This window comes from Manacus candei, unplaced genomic scaffold (genome assembly GCF_025592945.1).
Source record: "Manacus candei isolate 608988 ecotype Guabito, Panama unplaced genomic scaffold, ASM2559294v1 h1tg000054l, whole genome shotgun sequence".
NCBI classification, from domain to species: Eukaryota; Metazoa; Chordata; class Aves; order Passeriformes; family Pipridae; genus Manacus; species Manacus candei.
The window spans coordinates 909,127-927,508 of NW_026138102.1; the positions used below are offsets into that span (position 1 = coordinate 909,127).

The window sequence follows — 18,382 nt, forward strand, 5'->3', positions numbered from 1 at the left end:
GCTGCAATTACCCCCCAGCAGATAACCCAAGTCAAGCTTCCTACACGAGCCACGACAGCAATTTTTAAAGTCAGATCACCTAAAATACTATTTCATACAATACTGACAAATTCCACAGACACTTGGCAGAAAGAACAAGGACAATAAAGACAACTTTTGATTTATATATAATATAAATATCCTGTGTAGCCTGCTGGCCATAACCAGACTGGATAAAGGTACGGGTCCAAACAGAACATGTTGTAGGTCCAGGTCCTTGACGTTCTAAATGAGGTAACAAGCAGCTTACACCCCTACCCAAAATTTATCAAGGTTCAATTTAAACTCATTAGATTATCCACAGAATATGGAAAGATAATGACAGAAGGCTGCTGTATAAGGATGTTTGGAGTCCTGAAGCTCCCAGATAACACAAGTTACATCCATGTGTCCATCCAAGGCTCAGCCCCGGAGCTGGAAGTTCCTAAACAGTCCTGGGGCGAGGCTGGAGCTGGTTCACCAAGAAGCAGCTCTTGTCACCTCAGGGCCAAGGCTGTGGCATGATGGCACTACTTGCACTGTGAAATGAACACTTCTGCCTTCAGGGCTGTCAAACCAATTTTCCTCACAAATAACTAACAAGGCAATTTTAAGGGCAGCAGCAGGGAAAGGAATCCCGACATCGCGCCGCTCATTACTTCCTTAGCTAAGAATCACTTCGTCCCTTAGTAACTCTGACTTGCCTCATAAGTATTTAAGTAGAGTATTACAAGTCCATTTAAAATGGATTTTAAGTCTATCGTGACTTTGTACCTAGACATGACTTCTTAAAAAAAAAAAAATTTCCAATACAAAATGCATCTACTATTAAAAAGTCTGAAACTTACTATTTCTGCTTCTAATGTTGGGAAACAGGGCTGCTTCACTTGAAAGTACAGTCAAATATTTCAGTAACAGTTTCTTCGATTTATGCAAAGGGATCACACTGTGTATACACTTGTACAATTACATCTTACTTCAGCTTGCTTTGTTGATATATAAAATGGAATCCTAATGGTGAATACATACCCTGCTGATGTATAACAAGTCCTTATCAGCAAGCCAAGTTAGCTGGAGCATATAAAGAAAATCATGATGTAGTCCTTTAAGAATAAACAGAAAAGAGCCACAAATATCCTAATTATATAAGCTCATTTGGTACAGCCCTGTGTAGGTTGGACTCGGTGAACAAATGTTTTCTGCACAAAGATTAGAATTCAAGACCACAAAGAAGTGTACAGAAGAAATGTGGGTTTTGCCTCAGCAGTGAGTGCTGGGAGGCAGCAAAATGTAAATCTTTTGTATCACAATATAATCCATAAGAAAGTACAGCATCAGCAATAAAGTCTAAACCAAGAAACACATTGTGAAGCTTTTTAAATTCTTCACTGATATTGTAGTTTATTCGTTGCCATACCATTCCACAGGACTGAAAAAACACCAGCTCACTTCTTTTCTTATTTCAAACAAGGATAAATTATTTGAGGATTATTCTCTAAAGAGCTTTTCCATTCCAGGGAAGACCAGTACAAAACCTATCCAGTTTTCTCTGCTCCTGCTCCAACTTGGGACAAAGTGAGATACCACTGAATCCCACAAGAACAAAGACTTGACCTGGTCTCAGTGATGATGTAGAGCTGAACTGACAGTTGTTTCACGCACTTCCAACCTCAGCAATGCGAAGGTGGTGAACATTTTTTAATTACTCTGTGATCTAGTTTTCAATTTATCATGTATGAAGTGTCAGGTACCCCAAGCACACTAAATTATTTCGGATACGTTGTAACTCTGTCTCCCGTAATGTGCAGAATACATATGCAATGCTTATTAAAAAATTTAAATTAAAATACTGAAAAGACATTGAGTCTTCCCTCTCTAAATTGCTGTTGAAGGTATCCTAAAACTCACCCTGAAAAAAAAATAATCATTTGAGTTCAAGCTTGAGGTGGAAATGAGAAAGAAAATGGTTTAAGGTTCAAATTAAAAACCTTATTCAAATTTCCAATAATTATTAAAGAGACTCATTTTCAAGCTCTCCAAGATCTAATCAGGTTCAGAGTGGACGTGAACTTAAATTTGCTTGAATAGATTAAAGTAATTCTGGCACAAAATCAGGCAGCTACTGCACAAGGATGCTGGTATTTCAGGAGCTTCTGAACACATCCCTCTTTGCTGATATGCAGAGGGAGATCAAATTAAAGAACTGCACTGTGTATTTACCCCAGTGTCTGCTCTGGTACAGTTAATATTTATTTCGTCATCCTGCAAACTAAGCATTTGTGACAGTACAAAGGAATTTCAGGCTGCATATGCAAACAACATGTCATGGAATTGGAGTTGGAATCATTTCTAATTGAATTTGTCTGCTGCAGCCCCACAGAAGAAGAAACGCACAAGTTCTTAATAACAGGCCACAAAGCTCAGAGCAAACGAGAGGAAGTTCAAAGGACCAAAGAATTATTTTCAGCCTAAATGACAGGGGTGTTAACTCTGCTGCCACATGAATGCAGTTTAGCTAAGTCCATTTATCTCCTTTTTCCCAATCCCTGAATCACAGAGCAGTAACTAAGTCATGAGGGCAGAAGGGAACCGATGGAGTGTGTCTGCTTACAGCCACGAGAAAAAGTACAGAAATCCTTTAGAACAATTTGGGGTAAACTGGGCAACTCTGACCACTGAACTCCTCATGTCACTGGAACAGATCTGACTGGATCTGTCAGGTGCCTAAATCGTTCCCAGCAAGGCTGGAATCAAAGAATGGTTTCGGTTGGAAGGGACCTTTAAAGACCATCTCATTCCAACCCACCTACCACAGGCAGGGAAACCTTCCACTTGAACAGGTTGCTCAGAGCCCCATCCAGCCTGGCCTTGAACACTTCCAGGGACGGGGCAGCCACAGCTTCTCTGGGCAGCCTGTGCCAGGGCCTCCCCAATAAAGGGAAGGAACAAATTTCTTCCTCATGTTCAGTCTAAATCTACCCTCTTTCAGTTTTAAACCATTACCCCCTTGTCCTGTCACTACAGGCCTGGTAAAAAGTATCTCTGTTTTTTAAAAGCAGACACAATTTTTTTTTCCACAGTGCAATTACAGGTCTCCCTGATCAACCTACAGTTAAAAAAAACCAAATAACTAACAACAAAACCCAAAACCAAACAAAAACCCTTGCAAAAAGTTTTCTGTAGCTGGAGAATTACCTGGAAACCCCTATCTGGTACCACTTGTCAAGTCCAGAATCCCAAGGCTTTCCCTTCCTCAGAGTTTTTCTAAAACAGGAACTCTAGAAAAGCATTAATTCCTCCTGCTATCCCATTTAGCCATATGAATCCCTTCCCCTTACTGGATTTGTTTTTATAAGCTTTCAGACTTATTCTTACCTCAGCAACTGTAAGGATCACTTTTTACAGTGCTAATGAGAACTGAAGCAATGCCAGAAAGCTTTCTAATTTAAAAAGCAAAACTAAGATGCAAATGAATGGCACAGCAATGTGTTAAATAAATAGCATATCCAAGACCACAGGACCACCTTACACTCTTCAAACACTATTTTACCTTCTTTAAATATTAAAATACTTAAATACATTAAATATCAAACTTAAATTTAAAATTGAGACACTTTTCTAAATAGACCAATAAAGCATTATTTACAACAAACCCATAATAGTCAACAACACAACTGTGTTCAGAACACCCTTGAGCAAGGAGAAAGCACCACCACCATCACTGTGGCCCCTTTATCCCAACACACCTGAACACCTGAGACTCACCTGAGCCCCTGAGCCCCCAAGCCACCTCCTTCAGAGTGCTCTGGGTGGTTGAAAGCTGCAAGTGTACCAGGTTTGGGGGACATCACAGAATGTGGGACATCCAAAGGGAAATCACAGAGTCATCTAGGTTGGAGAAGACCTCTGCAATTGATGACCTCAGAGGTCTTTTCCAACCTAAATGATTCCATGATCCTACGTGTGCACGCTGCTGTCGACAGCCCGAGATCAGCAGCTCCGCTCAGCTCTGCTCTGAAGCTTCTGCCTCTGTGCAGCTTGGTAGGAACCAGCTTATGGTCAAATAAGTGTAGGGGAGAGGATAACAGATGTCAAGCAGCACAAGCCTAATTATTTAGGAAACTAAGGTAACAGCAGACAATATTGTCACGAGTAACACAACCACAGAAAGGGGGTAAGTGGGATGACGGGGGTGACTTGTAATGGTTTCGTCCTGCCTAAGGAGTTTCTGTGCAGGGAAGAAGGCTATCACCTGGTCCAAACTACCTCTCACAGAGAACAGACACAAAATATGTACAGCTACAGTCTACCAGCTAAAACTCACTTAGTTCACCTCAGAAAAAGCAACCCCAAAAAGATTTCAGGTTTTCCCCACTTTTCTAATGAAGACATTTTCAAAATGTCAACGGGTTTGGCAATTACATAAAACTCCAAAATTTGAAGCCTACAAATTAGACACTGCTCCAAAAGCCATGAAGTGCAGTTTTGAGGTTGGGCAGATGGCAGTGACTTTGCCATGGCTCAATCCAAGGTCTCTTTGCAAAGCACTCACAGCCAAGTTTTACCTTCTGAAGCGTCCTACATCCAGAATGTCCATTTCTGAAAAGGTTGGCTTTTAAAGAACTTAATACTAAGAGATTATAAAGTTCTACCTCCTCCATATCTTCCTCAAAGCACAAATATACCAAGCCAGACTGAGAAATTAAGGTCTTTACTTATTCTTCCAGGACTTTAAGCTCCACAGGAGCTCCACTGTTTCCTCAGCCTCCATCCCAAACCCTAATGCTCAGGCTCTTTCCAACTGCTGAACTCCACAGCTGCCCTTTGCAAAACAGAGATTTGAAAAGCATGGTGGGCTTTTAAATGTCACATTATGACCATGACTAGAGACCTAGTGGACTTCCACCCCAACACCCTTTAAAGACAGGTACTTTATTCAAATGAAAGGCCATCAACTGTAACATTTATTAAGAACCAAAAGAACACACATCCAAATACTTTTAAGTAGCATAAAATGTTAAAAACAACTCATATGGCCTTATACAGCAGCCACAAAAAATTATTTTTAGGGACAAAATCCTCTCATTCAAGACAAACATGACAGATGATGAAATTTATTTAATTCCTGTGTATTAAGTTGTGAGACTAAGCTACCAGAAACCTAAATTGGGAACGTCCGTGGACTGGATTTACAGCCCTGATTAGTGGCTAAATACTGACATTTGTGATGAAAGCTCCACAAAAATCAAGGTCTTTCGGGGTTTTTGGGAAACTGAATGACATGGGATGGACACCTTCAATGGTAAGAGAGTGGAATTTCCAAATATTTTACAGGTAAATAACATTACATTCACATTAGAAAACTTGCCAGCAGTAGCTTATTTCTTATTTTGTTCTAGCCTTATTTTCCCTTCGTATTTACAAGCATTTCAAAGAGCAAACTGCACAATAAAACTAATATTAAGTTTGTGAAGCTGGTTAAATACGTGAACCACGTGTGTAAAACACTGTAATTTGTAATTCAAATGCCTTGGTCTCAGAAACTCTGTGTGTTAAAGTTTGGAGTTGGAGATCAATTAACCACAACTCAGAAGTGCCTTGAGGCTTAAAAACCAGCAATGCACAAATCAATATTTAATTTGCAGTCAGTGTAGGAGCTAAAAATGTATCAGAAGCAATGTACAAATTATATATTGTAAACCACAAAAGGAAATAAATACCATCAACAGCCTCAGCAATTACATCCTATGAATATTTCCATGTAATTTCTTTTAATACCTCCCGATTTTAACAAAAGTTTGGGAACAATCACCCCATTTAAGCTACAAATGGTTCATGTGTATCATCATTTGCATAATCCAAAAATCCAGAGCCATATTTTTCCTGCATGTTTCTCTTTCTATCACAGGGAATAAAGTAGGCTTGGAAATGTTTCCTTGTCCTTGGGTTGCTCACATCCCTGACTGTTTCCCTCCCTCAAATTTCTGCCCTCAGATTTCTGCATTCTTCAGAAATTTGAGATCCAGGGGGCAAATCGAGACATGTCCTTGCTTCAAAAAACATTTTAGGCACCTCTGATGATATGAGAGAACAGTAAAAATAAGAAAATGCGAAGTTACAAGGATGTCCTGAACTGACTGTGTCTGACCTCAATTAGTCATCAGATCAGCTCCATAGAAAACACGGATGCTGCAGACAAGAAAACCAGTATTACATGAATTGGGCCAATTTGCAGAAATTCTGCACTGCCTGCACTTCAGATGACTGAGAAAAATAATAGTTCTACCACCCCAAAAATTAACCAGTCTTTTGTTCAGTTTTTGTAATTTCTAGAATTAATGCTTATTTCTGAGAGCAAAAATTCTAAACTGGAGGTAAGCTCTGGGTCCTTCCCACCAACTGCTTTTCAAATGTCCACAGGTTCACACTAATTTATCTTGAAAAATTATTTTGAAAAAAATAGGAAAAAGGAGGTACATACTAAAGCAACAAACTGAAACTCCAACTCACCAAAATAACACAGGAATTAGTTTTTTCTGATAAAAATACTTCACAGTTCAGATGCAAAGTTAGCAATTAAATGTTTCTCTAAAAATATAATCCAGGTGAGGAATTTGAATGAAGTGACTATGTAGAGCCATCCAATTGAATCCAACCCTCCTTCCCCACCTCAGGACTTCCACACTTTGCCCTCTAAAAATTAGGGGATACAGAACTTCCAAGAGAAAAGCATTGATGCCAAAAGAATAATTAACTCTGTATTTGTGCATTTCAGCTGCTTTTTAAATCTGTGATGCTCCCATGGATATGGTCATCTCAAATTTTCGTTGTATGAGGGTATCTTTAGTGGGAGTTTCGGTTAGAAAAGCTAAAGCAGCATCTTCTGACCCATTTCTCACACTGCTTGTGTGCAGTTATTGCAGTGATGGTAGCAACATTCTGTGCAGGTTCTCCTGATGTATAGATATATGAATACAGGATATTAAGGAATATAAGTCACTGGTTTTTTTATGTCCTTCTTTCTCCTTTACAGGGGGAGAGCTGCATTTAGGTTCTGTTTTAAAAGCTAAGTGTTTATTATCAAAAGCAACACCAAAAACATTAATTCCTTGTATTAGTAGTGGGATTCAGTGATTTTTATGTCACTCAAACTCTGGATTTAATATAGAGCTCTTAATTTTTCCCTTCAAAAAGCAGAAGAGTAATTGGTGAAAGTTTCACACCATATGTGTTTATAGAGGCCCACACATCTCCCAGAGCAAATCTTTCAGGTAGTTTTGACTTGGCTTCTCCTCAAACCTTATCAACAAGAAAACTCAGAGCTGAAGCCCAGACTTCACCACCAGCATCAGATGTCCTGTTCTTCATTGACTAATTACATCCATACAAGATCTCCTGCAGAAAGAGGGCCTCAAATTAAAAGCAAAAATCCACCCAAAAAAGCCTCCCCACAAAAAAAGATACAGAACTCACTGTTTTAACAACCACTTTCATTTGGGGTCACACCTGTTTAGGATTTAGCACAGCACAGAAGCACAAGGCTCAGGCTGGATACAAACACATCCTGTGCTTAGGAATTTTTTTAAGGTATCAAAGAAGGATTAATGCACAGCCCCTAACACCACACAAAATGGAGGGGCAAGTCAACATCCTGTTTGCTTGGGGTTTTTTTCAAAGTCAAAAATTATGATGCAAAGGCTTCTAAGGGAAATTATTTACCACGTTAGGAGTCCAACTCAAATTTCTACATTAAGCGACTTGCAAGAGTCAGCATACATTTAAGGCAGAGGAATACAACCTGAATTGTTCTGTTTAAAAGAACTAGGATACAATACAGTTCAGACTCCTGCGAATATTACAACTAGCAAAGACTACAACATGAAAAGACTTTCAGAAAGAAGTGAAAGTTAAAATACATAAGTATTATACTATTAGAAAAATCATATAATAACCATTCATTTTGATATTGCTCTTACACAAGTCATTGTTAATAACGGAATAGGCAGAAGGAAAAACTATGATTACAGCTTCTCCAATTCCTTTGGACCTTAACACCCTCTACAATTCTGCCAGGCTTTTACCATCCTATCCTGAAAGTTCAGCTGAGTAGACTGATCCTGAAAGAGGGAAATGACAACACAACCACCTGCTTACAATACACACAAAAATAACCTGGAATGCCAAACTTGGAGTCCTGTTGACAACCGTGACTTTTTAAGTGCCCTTTAGCTCTGCACAATCTAAATACTATTTTACTAAAATAAGAAATGACCTTTTTTCTAATGGGAATCCCAGTCAGCAATTTAAAGACTGCACCATCCCCAGCACAGCTGGGAGCGGAGTGTTACAATAAACCTCCCACGTGTTGTTAAAGGGCACAATTTCAGTGGTACCTGGGACAAATATTAACTTCTGCCAGGTGATCAAGGCTCCCTCTTGGTACAGAGCATTTTCTCTCATTTAAAGCATTCATTTTTGGATGCAGTTATAGTCTGTTATTGCATTCTCATGTCCACTTCATCCTCCTTAATAAGGAAACTCTGCCCAAGCTACTTTTGTCTGGACTCTTGACAGGGAATTCAAGTTGCCTGCTTTACTTCTTGCCAAGGAAAAGAGAGTACTGACCCACATCTACTGGTCAGAAACAAATCATATCACTTCTGACAGTCACCTACTCTGTACCCAAGACAGCAATATGTGTGGGCAGTACATAATATAATAAACAATAATCCACGATTTTTGCTAATTCTGGCTACCATAAATAGATTTAATGAAATTCAAGCCCATGAAAACACAGCATTTTTATTTCAAAAACTCAGTGGTTTCAAAAGAAATTGGTATCTACAGAATTATGATGCATTAGGAAGATTTATGCAACTCAAGGAATACAGAATAACCAAACCTAATTATCTACAAGCATCTAGGCATAAAAGGGAATCAGGCTGATTGGAAGGGTTTTATACTGGGTGTTCACATATCCCTGATGTGTCTTATAAACACATGAGAAGGAAAATCAGAGGCTTCCAACACCATCCTATGGTTTTCCACCAGTTTTACAACTAGGAAAGAATAACCAACCCTGCATAAACCAAGTGAGATTTACTAGGAAGGCAGTAATACCACAGAAAATCTTCAGAGTTTAGTGAATCAAAAGTGAACAAGAGCTATTGAGACTATTGAGAGAAGGGGCAAAATTAAAAAGTAATATTATATTGGGACTTGTGAACAAGGTGTGCCAAACCTAAGGGAGACGAGTAATGGTTTCACTTCATACAGTGCTGATAAGGCTAAGCTGAAATGTCAAGTTCCACTTTGAGCACAGGACAGCATTTACAAGCCCTGAGCTTCCTGAGGAGTGGAATTCCCTGCCTCCCAGGCACTGCTAATTAAAACACGTTTCAGGAAGTGAACTCCAGCCCGCTTCCCTTCAGAGGAAGTTCTCCATGAACGTCTGCCAGGAAACAACCCAGATCCTTCCCTTACCACAGCACACACAAACCAACCTTGGCAGCCCCTGGCTTGTCCCTTGCTGCTCCTGCTGCCCATCAAGCTGGACAGTATTTTTTTTTCACCATATTTTATGACCTGTCAGTACATTTGTATCCACTAATGTTCCTTTTCTTGTGAGGATACTCAACACCCTGCCCCACAACTACAACTCAAGATGCTACACACCAGTAGCAAACACTATCCCAAAGGACAACAGGAAGCCTGGAAAACCTAACTCAGTTTTAAAGGTAAAAATGGGAATTTTGGATCCTTGCTTTGAATTAAATAACAGCCAGTACAGACCGCAACCATTTGCCAAAATACAGCATCGAAGGACAATTATACATTACCAGAGAGCAAATTAAGTGCTCTGAAAGAAGTAGAGCTACAAACTTTACTGCAGGTAATAAATAAAATACCATTATTTGCATCTGCCATTTAACAGCCTGGAAGGCAGCAGCAGCAGCACTGCATGGCCATCCCTGGCACCATCAGCATGTGCTGCTACAGGCTCCTCCAAGTCACACTGCAGAGCAGCACTATTTACAGAGTCAAACTTTGGTTTGTGCTTTATATTTGCCTATCCACATATACCAGAAGGATTAACAACCAAAACAAATAACTTGTTTGGTATACAGAAGATCTTTGGCACCTCCAGAGGGAAAACTAAAGCTCTACTTCATTCTATCTCGATAACATATTCCAAGACAATCCCGACAGGCTGAGGTTTTATTGAACTCCACTGAGGGATGGGACATAAATTAAAGAGAATATCACAAGCACTGAAATTTATTTCCCTCAGCCCACTTTCTCCTCTGTAAGAGACAACAGTTGCTCTGGGGACAGGCTGAGGAGTATCAACTATGCTGAGCAAAGGCTGGGACAGAGCTCAGAAAGGCACTGGGCACCACATGGAATGTCTTGTGTTTCTTACATCCAAGTTTATTGGTTTTAAAACCCTGGTGGCGCCTGTCAGCACAGACAGAGCACAGAGCCCTTCCCAGGAAGGGCCCAGCCAGAGAGAAGAGCATGTTCTGTACCCAGCTCACACACGTGGAAGCCCAGCCTGCCTGGAAGCAGCTTATTATAACTTTGGTGGCAAAGTAAATCTTTCTCCAATGACCCAGAAGTCCAGAATAACAAACCAGCCAGCAATCCCAGCAAAATTCCACTTCCAGAAGCCAGGAGGAGCTATAAGCATGTAGGTGTTGCTGGGAAGGAGCAACATCCATTAATTAGCCTTACACTTGAGAACGGCGTGGTTGTTCTTTAGTCTTAAGCACCAACTGAAGTCTTTTTAAACAAATTTTGTATCAAGAAGGGAAAATCCCCAAATGTATTAAAATGAAATTACATGTCTAACATCCAAAATACACAAAACCCCATAGGGATGTGTTTCTAGCCATAAGAGATAAAAAGGAACATTAATTTCCCCATCTGTTATACTGTATTTAAGCAAGTGTTATGCTGGATGCAACAAGGTTTCTCATCATCTACTAGTTTAACTCCAACTGAAATAGAACTGTACAGTCAGAAGGCACCTGAAGTCACTTGCAGTAGAGACACAATCCAGAGAACACCTTCTGGAAGCTGCATCTTAGGTGGAAGTGCTGGCACCACCTACTGTCAATGGCTGACCAGTATGTTTGAAATCACACAATAAGTAAAATTACATGTACTTTTATTTACAGAATGCCTGCAGCAATTCCATGCTCCAACAATGGCCTGAGGAGTAAGTTAGAATTGTAAAGTTAACAGAACTGCTGCTCATATCCCATCCTATCAATAGGTGTCTTCTGCACACACTAATTACGAATCATGGAATTACTATGGTTGGAAAAGACCTCTAAGACCATTGAGTCCAACCATCAACCCAGCACTGCCAAGGCCACTACTGAACCATGTCCTCAAGTGCCACATCTGCACGTCTTTGAAAGATTTCCAGGGATAGCATCTCCCCCACTGACCTGGGCAGACCGTTCCAATAAACACCCTTCTGGTGAAGAAACTGCTCCTCATATCCAACCTAAACCTCCCCTGCTGCAACTTGAGGCCATTTCCTCTTGTCCTGTCACTTGTTACCTGGGAGATTGCCCCTGACCTGGCTACAACCTCCTTTCAGGGAGTTGTAGAGTGTGAGAAGGTCTGTCCCTCTTGGAGACAAAGGCTCCTTTTCTCCAGGCTGAGCTCCCCCAGCTCCTCAGTGTCTTTCTTGTCCTGAGGGGCCCAGAACTGGACACAGGATTTGAGCTGTGGCCTCACCAGTGCCCAGCCCAGAGGGACAATCCCTGCCCCGGTCCTGCTGCCCCACTATTGCTGGTACAGCCCAGGTGCCATTGCCCTTCTTGCCCATCTGGGCACCCCTGGGCTCATGTTCACCTGCTGTAACCCACCACCCCCAGGTCCTTCCCCAGTGGGCAGCTTTCCAGCCACTCTGCCCCCATCCTGGAGCGCTGCAGGGGAATGTTGTGACCCAAGGGCAGGACCCAGCACTTTGCCTTGTTGAACCTCATACATTTGGCCTTGGCCCATTGATCCAGCCTGCCCAGATCCTCTGCAGAGCCTTCCTGCCCTCCAGCAGATGAACACTCCCACCCAACCTGGTGTCACAGCTGCAAACTTGCTGGGGGTGCCCTCAGACCCCTCATCCAGATCATTGATAAGGATATTAAACAGAGCTGGCCCAAACACAGCCCTGGGGAACCCCCCTGGTGACCAGGTAATCTGAGTAAATACCAGCATCAGGAAGAAGACAGAACATTGCAGGAGCTGAAGCAACTGTCACCTCTGCATTCAGGGTTTCTGGATGACCCCAGCAGAGTCACCAAGTTCCCTGCAATTACCAAGCTCTTCTTTCATGGACATGTCTTGACACCTGGGGGGTTAAACAGATCTGCCAAGGAATTCCAGGTGTTATTCAAATCAGTGAGAGCTCCACTTTGAGTGTGAATTTTAAGTGTTACAACAAAAAAAGGCATGTCTAAGCGGGGACCTAAAATTAAACTCTTTCATCCCAAGTTCTGTGACTCCATCCAATACAAATAATAATACCAATACAAATACTAATAATACCATAAGATGAATGGGTGAAGCCACCACTATCACAGTAAACTTAACAGGAAAAATCCATCCTGTAAGAGGAGGGCTTGAACACTGCCATGAATAGACAAGGATATTTTGGGACCAAACAGGTAGTGGTTCTGTGGAACAAAGTATGTGATCACATAATGGAAAGACTATCGTGACACAGGCAGGAGCTTGAATTTTTGCAATACAAATACAAGGCTTAAAATAACAGTTTATAAAGCAGTTGAATAAGCAGGAAATCCAGTACACTTTTTCTGTCATTTCCACTGGAACTGTCATTCCAGTATTTGCATATACAACACCACTTTCAAAGAGTAAGTAGCACTAATCTCTTGCTCCTACCAAATCCCCAGCCAGAAAAAAATTCACATATTTAACGTAAACCTGACAAGTCAGAAGTACTTGCAATTTATATTTAAGATTTTTCACTGTTTCCTCTACATTGTAATTCACAGCCTTGTTGTGAACCCTGGGCTGGTTTTCCAGAAAGTCTTATCTAGGCAGGTAGTGCAAGGTATTTACCTAACAAACTAATAAATACTTGGTTGTCATGGTTTGACCAGGATATGACTCACTTGGAACCACAGATCCCAGAGAGCAAATGGCTACAGTTCACAAAACATACAAGTGTGCTTTTTTGCTTATGACATCACAACAGTCAGAGCTGTTCCTTTTAAAAGGTCAAACAAAATTAAAGGAAGCACCAAAAAAGGCCTGAAATCACAGGTCTGATTTGGAGGCCTTTATATATGATAAAGTGAAGAGGGGCCTGTCTTGCTCCCACCATCCCCTTCCTTGTTTTCTGGATTTCCCACATTATTAGTTTTTCATGTTCAGAAAATATTTTTAAAGTGTCTGGGTTTCCATACGAATCATAAGTCAATTAATATGAGACATAAGGCAACAAATTTTAGCCCTAATTGATAAAAATATCAGTACTGGAGCTTTTTGTTCCAACTGAAATACTTTGGGCTTTTTCCAATTTAAGTGACAAACAGAAGATTTTTTTAAACCATTCAGCTGGTTCTTTGGAGTAGTGAAAATAGATGGAATTTCTTGGAAAAACTAATTGCATAATATAAACAATCATCATCCCATACCAGAAGAGAGAAATTGGAAAGGAGAAACAATTAGTCACCATAAACTTGAAAACTGAAGTTTAAGAAAGGCTGACTACATCCACAACACTCCTGAAGTAAACTACTGAAGAATAAAGATATCTCCCCCTGCAAATTTAGATACTCAGGAAACACTAAGTGACCCTCTGCTGATTCCTGAAGATGCAAATATGGATCCAAGATCACAGTCTGAAGTCCCATTAGGGGCCTAGTCCACGTGAAATGCAACCACATCTTTGTTCTCAAGTGCATTATACTCCAGGCAGGAACATTAATGAAACTAAAACAGGTGATATCAAAGTTTTAAATAAGGGTAATCACATCCACAAGTTAGATTCAAAAGTGTACTTGAAGTAGCAGATTTTGTTACCTGTCAAAGCCTCAGCAATAGGAAAATAAATAATGTAATAGAGGCTCCCAAACCACCAACCACAGGGAAAGCTGTAGAAAGGGGGGAAACCAAACCACAAACAAACAAAAAAATCCAACAAGTTATTCTAGCCACACTCAAATGTAAGAATATTCCAAACATCCACATATATCAGCAGCAGTAAAAGCAGAAGTCAGAAATACCAACTACAGTGAGGAACAAAACTGAAGTTTGCAAATATAACCATTCCCCCTGGGAGAAAGGAGTGGGGGGGTGTCAAAAGGAATCAATAAGGTAGGGAGACCACAAATAAATTCCTGTAGTACAAAAAATACTGTGGCTATAACTTCTTTACTCCTGCTTACAGCTAATTACTTGAGATTAGGCCAAGTGCCCCTACAGCGAAGATGTGGTTTAAGACAAAGTTTTTATGTGCTACAGAAAAGCAGAACACGAGATCAGATAATTATTAACATTCTGCTTCAAAGGCAGCAGGTGGGACTGGTCAGACAATTTCCAGCTGAGTGGTTTTGGTAGGTGAGCAAACACCTCACAAATTCCTCCCTGCACTGTAAATGACTTGCTGCACAGCTCTGCCCACCTCTGTACCCTGGGGCTGAGGGAAGGACCAGGGACAGCCTGCCAGGAAAAGGCCAGTTCCAGGAGACTCAGGGAAAAGACAAACCAAGAAATCCTGTTATAACACCCACTGTTTAATAATCAGGATTTTCAACAATAATAACAAGGAAAGAAGAACAACTACAAAAAATCTCAGCTTGACCTGTTTTACCTCAAGTAAAACTCCGTGTGACAGTGAAATCATTAGATGATGTACATACCCTAAGTAGACTTTCCAGCTCTCAGCAGCAGGTGCTCAGTACAGGGTGAAACATGAAATCTGAAATAAACATTTAGAATTTATTAGGATATTTTCTTAAATAATGTCAAAGTAGTCAAATATCCAAGAAACTGATATCCAAATAACTGATATTCTTGTTATGAAGACAAGATAACCTTCCTAAGGAACAAGCTGCAGTATGCACCTTACTTTAAAAGGGCAGATTATTTAGCTGAAAATCCTTAGGTAAAAACAAACAAATAAGCCCCATAAAACCAAGCACAAAAGATGTTCATAGAGCCAAGGACTAACATTTGAACTCAAAACAGACATCTTAAAAAGCAAGTTGCCTGAAATCTGGTTTCATGTTTGCATGAAAGCAAACTAAAAATTTCACAAGTTATATGGATTTGTCATTTGAAGAAGGAGAAGGTTTAAAGAAGGATTCTGAAGTGAACCTTTAATATGGTTAATATACACTTAATGGCAACAACAATTGAGCGAGCATTGAAAACCCCCATGAGTGATTCAGAACATTAGCAGCATCCAGATCTAGAATTAGAAAGTGCTTCCCTGGAAAATAAAAAAATGTGTGGGAGGAACTAGTGAAAAGCATTTATTTCCTCAGGGCATGTGCATCACAGGGCAGCCAAGCCAGTTTTCAGATGAAGTAACAAATATACACAGATATTGCTCAACACACACGTAATACACCGTCCAGAAAGTTGTGATTTTGTCCCTTAAAGGAAACAATTGATCTGAAAGAATTCCAGAGCCAAATAATCCAGAGCTGGGTTTGCTACCTTGCTAGTTGTTTTTGTTCTTTTGCCTTTCAAACAAATATATACTATAGGGACAAAGGCAGTACCAGGAGAAAGCCCAAGCTTACATATTCTGCACTTAAAACTGGAGTTCTAAGAACTGTTTCTGAACCTTTATTCACTTTAGCTACTTAATTTTCCCCACACACAAAGGCCACCAAAATACTTCCACAAGAGAATCTGATGAGATAAAGCGAAACAAAAAGTTAAAATAATCTCTGCAGGGTTTCTTTTAAGAGTTCATCTAAGTTATAATAAACTGAAAAAAAATAAGAAAGCCAAAAAACTTGAATTTCTACATGAAAGCAAAAGAAAAAAAAAAAAAAAGAGTCACAGACACTCACCTGAAACACACATCCATACCCTTGGGAAAAATATTACTTGCTTTTATGGTGGCATGCAAGATGAATGGCACTGCCTCAAAATACTGATTTTATAGTTAACACAGAATCTGCTAGTTCAGCCTGCTGTCCCATCCCCTCTGCCAGACTGAGTGCAAAACGACAGCTTTCCCCAGAATCACGTCTGCTCTGAATGTTTTTATGGAATTAGTCATGATTTGGGACAATTTGTGAAAACACCAAGGATTAACACAATGGGGATGATATCATGACAAGCCCTTTATGGAAAGGGAAATTGCTCATGAGACTGTTTCTCGGACTGAGAAACCTGTGCAGTTTTTGATTTAACTAAAGATGTTTTCTGATAAGGCAAAAGCTACTTTTAATTTCCAAGGCCAGTAGTAATGATCTTTCCCTGCTCTGGGAAGTCACGTCATTAGCACCCTTAAAACATTTGTTAAAATAATTGTGTGTGTGACATCAGGGGACTTACACACAACATCAAAAATGTACCAAGCACAAATAATAGAAAAATATTATTTTAATTGCTGAGGCATCAATAATGCAAACACTTACAGGCATGTTAAATTTTCCACACAAGTTATCCCACTGATTTTCAATAGAAGCACCCATGTGTGTAAAATTCAGTGTAAAAAATGCATGGCACTGTGATTTGATTTGATGTTGGATGGCAACCCCAGAGGACAGATAAAGGGCCTCTCGTTTGCTCATTAGAGAGTAACACAGAGATGATCCAAACACAGGATCATTTCATCTCCTTTACACCAACAGCCGTTTCCAGGCACACCTTCCCAATATTTGTTTTCACAGGTTACTTACTGATTTCTTTCATTTATCAGTTACTTAGGAAGCAAGTGGTGACAAGAACTCTCCCATGCTCCACTCAAGTTCGACCAGTTGTAACACTTCTTAAAAAAAAACAACAATTAGTCTCATTCTAATGGGGATAAAAGCTGAGAGCTTGTAAAGTGGTCAAAAGGAGAATAAATGAAAAAAGTGGTTTGGCTTAAAGTATTGTGCTTATTTCAACTTTCTGTAAAAAAAAAAAAATCTATATTTATTACAATTTTTTTTTAAGTAAAAAAATCAAATACATCTGCTCGGAGGGGGGAGGATTTTTCATAGCTTTTGTAATTTCTCTACCTCTCTCCACATGGGAAAGGTTTTCAGTAAGGTCACAATATTTAAACGTTAAATCTAATACATTTTTTTTTGAAAAGCTATTCCATTTGAAACTGGCTCTAAGTACCTGTTTGATGCAGTTTGATTTGTTTCCTTATCTTGTCCTAGCTGTATTTCAGTTAAAAGATAAAGCATCTTACCTGGAGATCTAAATGCCCGAAATTCTAAGTTTTGTCCTCCAGTATCATTCTACTCCCTCTCCAGTTTGCTGCCTTCACCAAGCACACTGCTGAGCCATAAGCTCATGTCTACTGTCCGAGAGTAAAAATCTTAAAATATCTTCTAGGCACGGAGCTCATTCCTCAGCTTCCTTATGTTTTTCTTCAGCTACCTTTAAAGCTCCTCAGTCATGCACTTCAAGAAAATTTGTCCCCTTCACTCTTTTTTCATCACTACATTAATTTAGTCTCCACAAATTCCTCTCCTCCCAAATCCTCCTCTCCATTTCAACACAGAAATTCTTACAAATAATTCAATGTAAATTCTTACACCTCAAACCTTATAAAGCTAAAGATGAACTACTAAAGACCAACATTATTTGTTTCACTTCCCTCTCCTAATTCTGATTCTCAGCAACAAAGCAAATAAAGAATTTTATGCAATGCATCCTTTTTATCCTTTTTATCCTGGTCTCTAATGATGCCCCTTTGGCACCACAGTAAGTCACAGGAAAACTCCATAAAGATCACAGTAGACAGGAAAGACTTCAAGAGCTCTGCCAGAGCAGAGACAGAACAGAAACAACTGCTGGACAAGTAATATTTTCTTTAGCAGAGATGAGACAATCATAAGTAAGTTATCTGCAGTTATTATTCCTGTTAGCTGTGCTCTCTTGTATCTTGCACAAACAACTGAATCCAGTGAACTCTGGCAGTCACGGAGCAACCACAAACTTAAATCTGTATTAGGGAATTGTACACTGGTCATTGGGAATTATTCTCCAGTCACCTGTTTTTAAGAGGCAGAAAAGATCTAAGCTTTAATCTTTTAAGAAGATAGCAAGTGAAGCATGCCATAGGTCTTTTGAGAAAATGTAGTCTGGATGAACATATGTATTTCAGACACAAGGAAATGGGAAGAAGCAGTATTAGAGCGAG

The 18,382-nt window shown here is 39.9% G+C and overlaps 1 protein-coding gene across 1 annotated transcript in view; it reads right to left on the minus strand.

The window, feature by feature from the left end:
• PTK2 (protein tyrosine kinase 2) overlaps positions 1-18,382 on the minus strand; it is a 190,770-nt gene that overhangs the window by 160,708 nt on the left and 11,680 nt on the right. Inside the window, exon 2 of the mRNA XM_051802056.1 lies at positions 14,922-14,980. The gene's annotated coding sequence lies outside the window, so the exon portion shown is untranslated. The remainder of the gene's footprint in view (positions 1-14,921; positions 14,981-18,382) is intronic.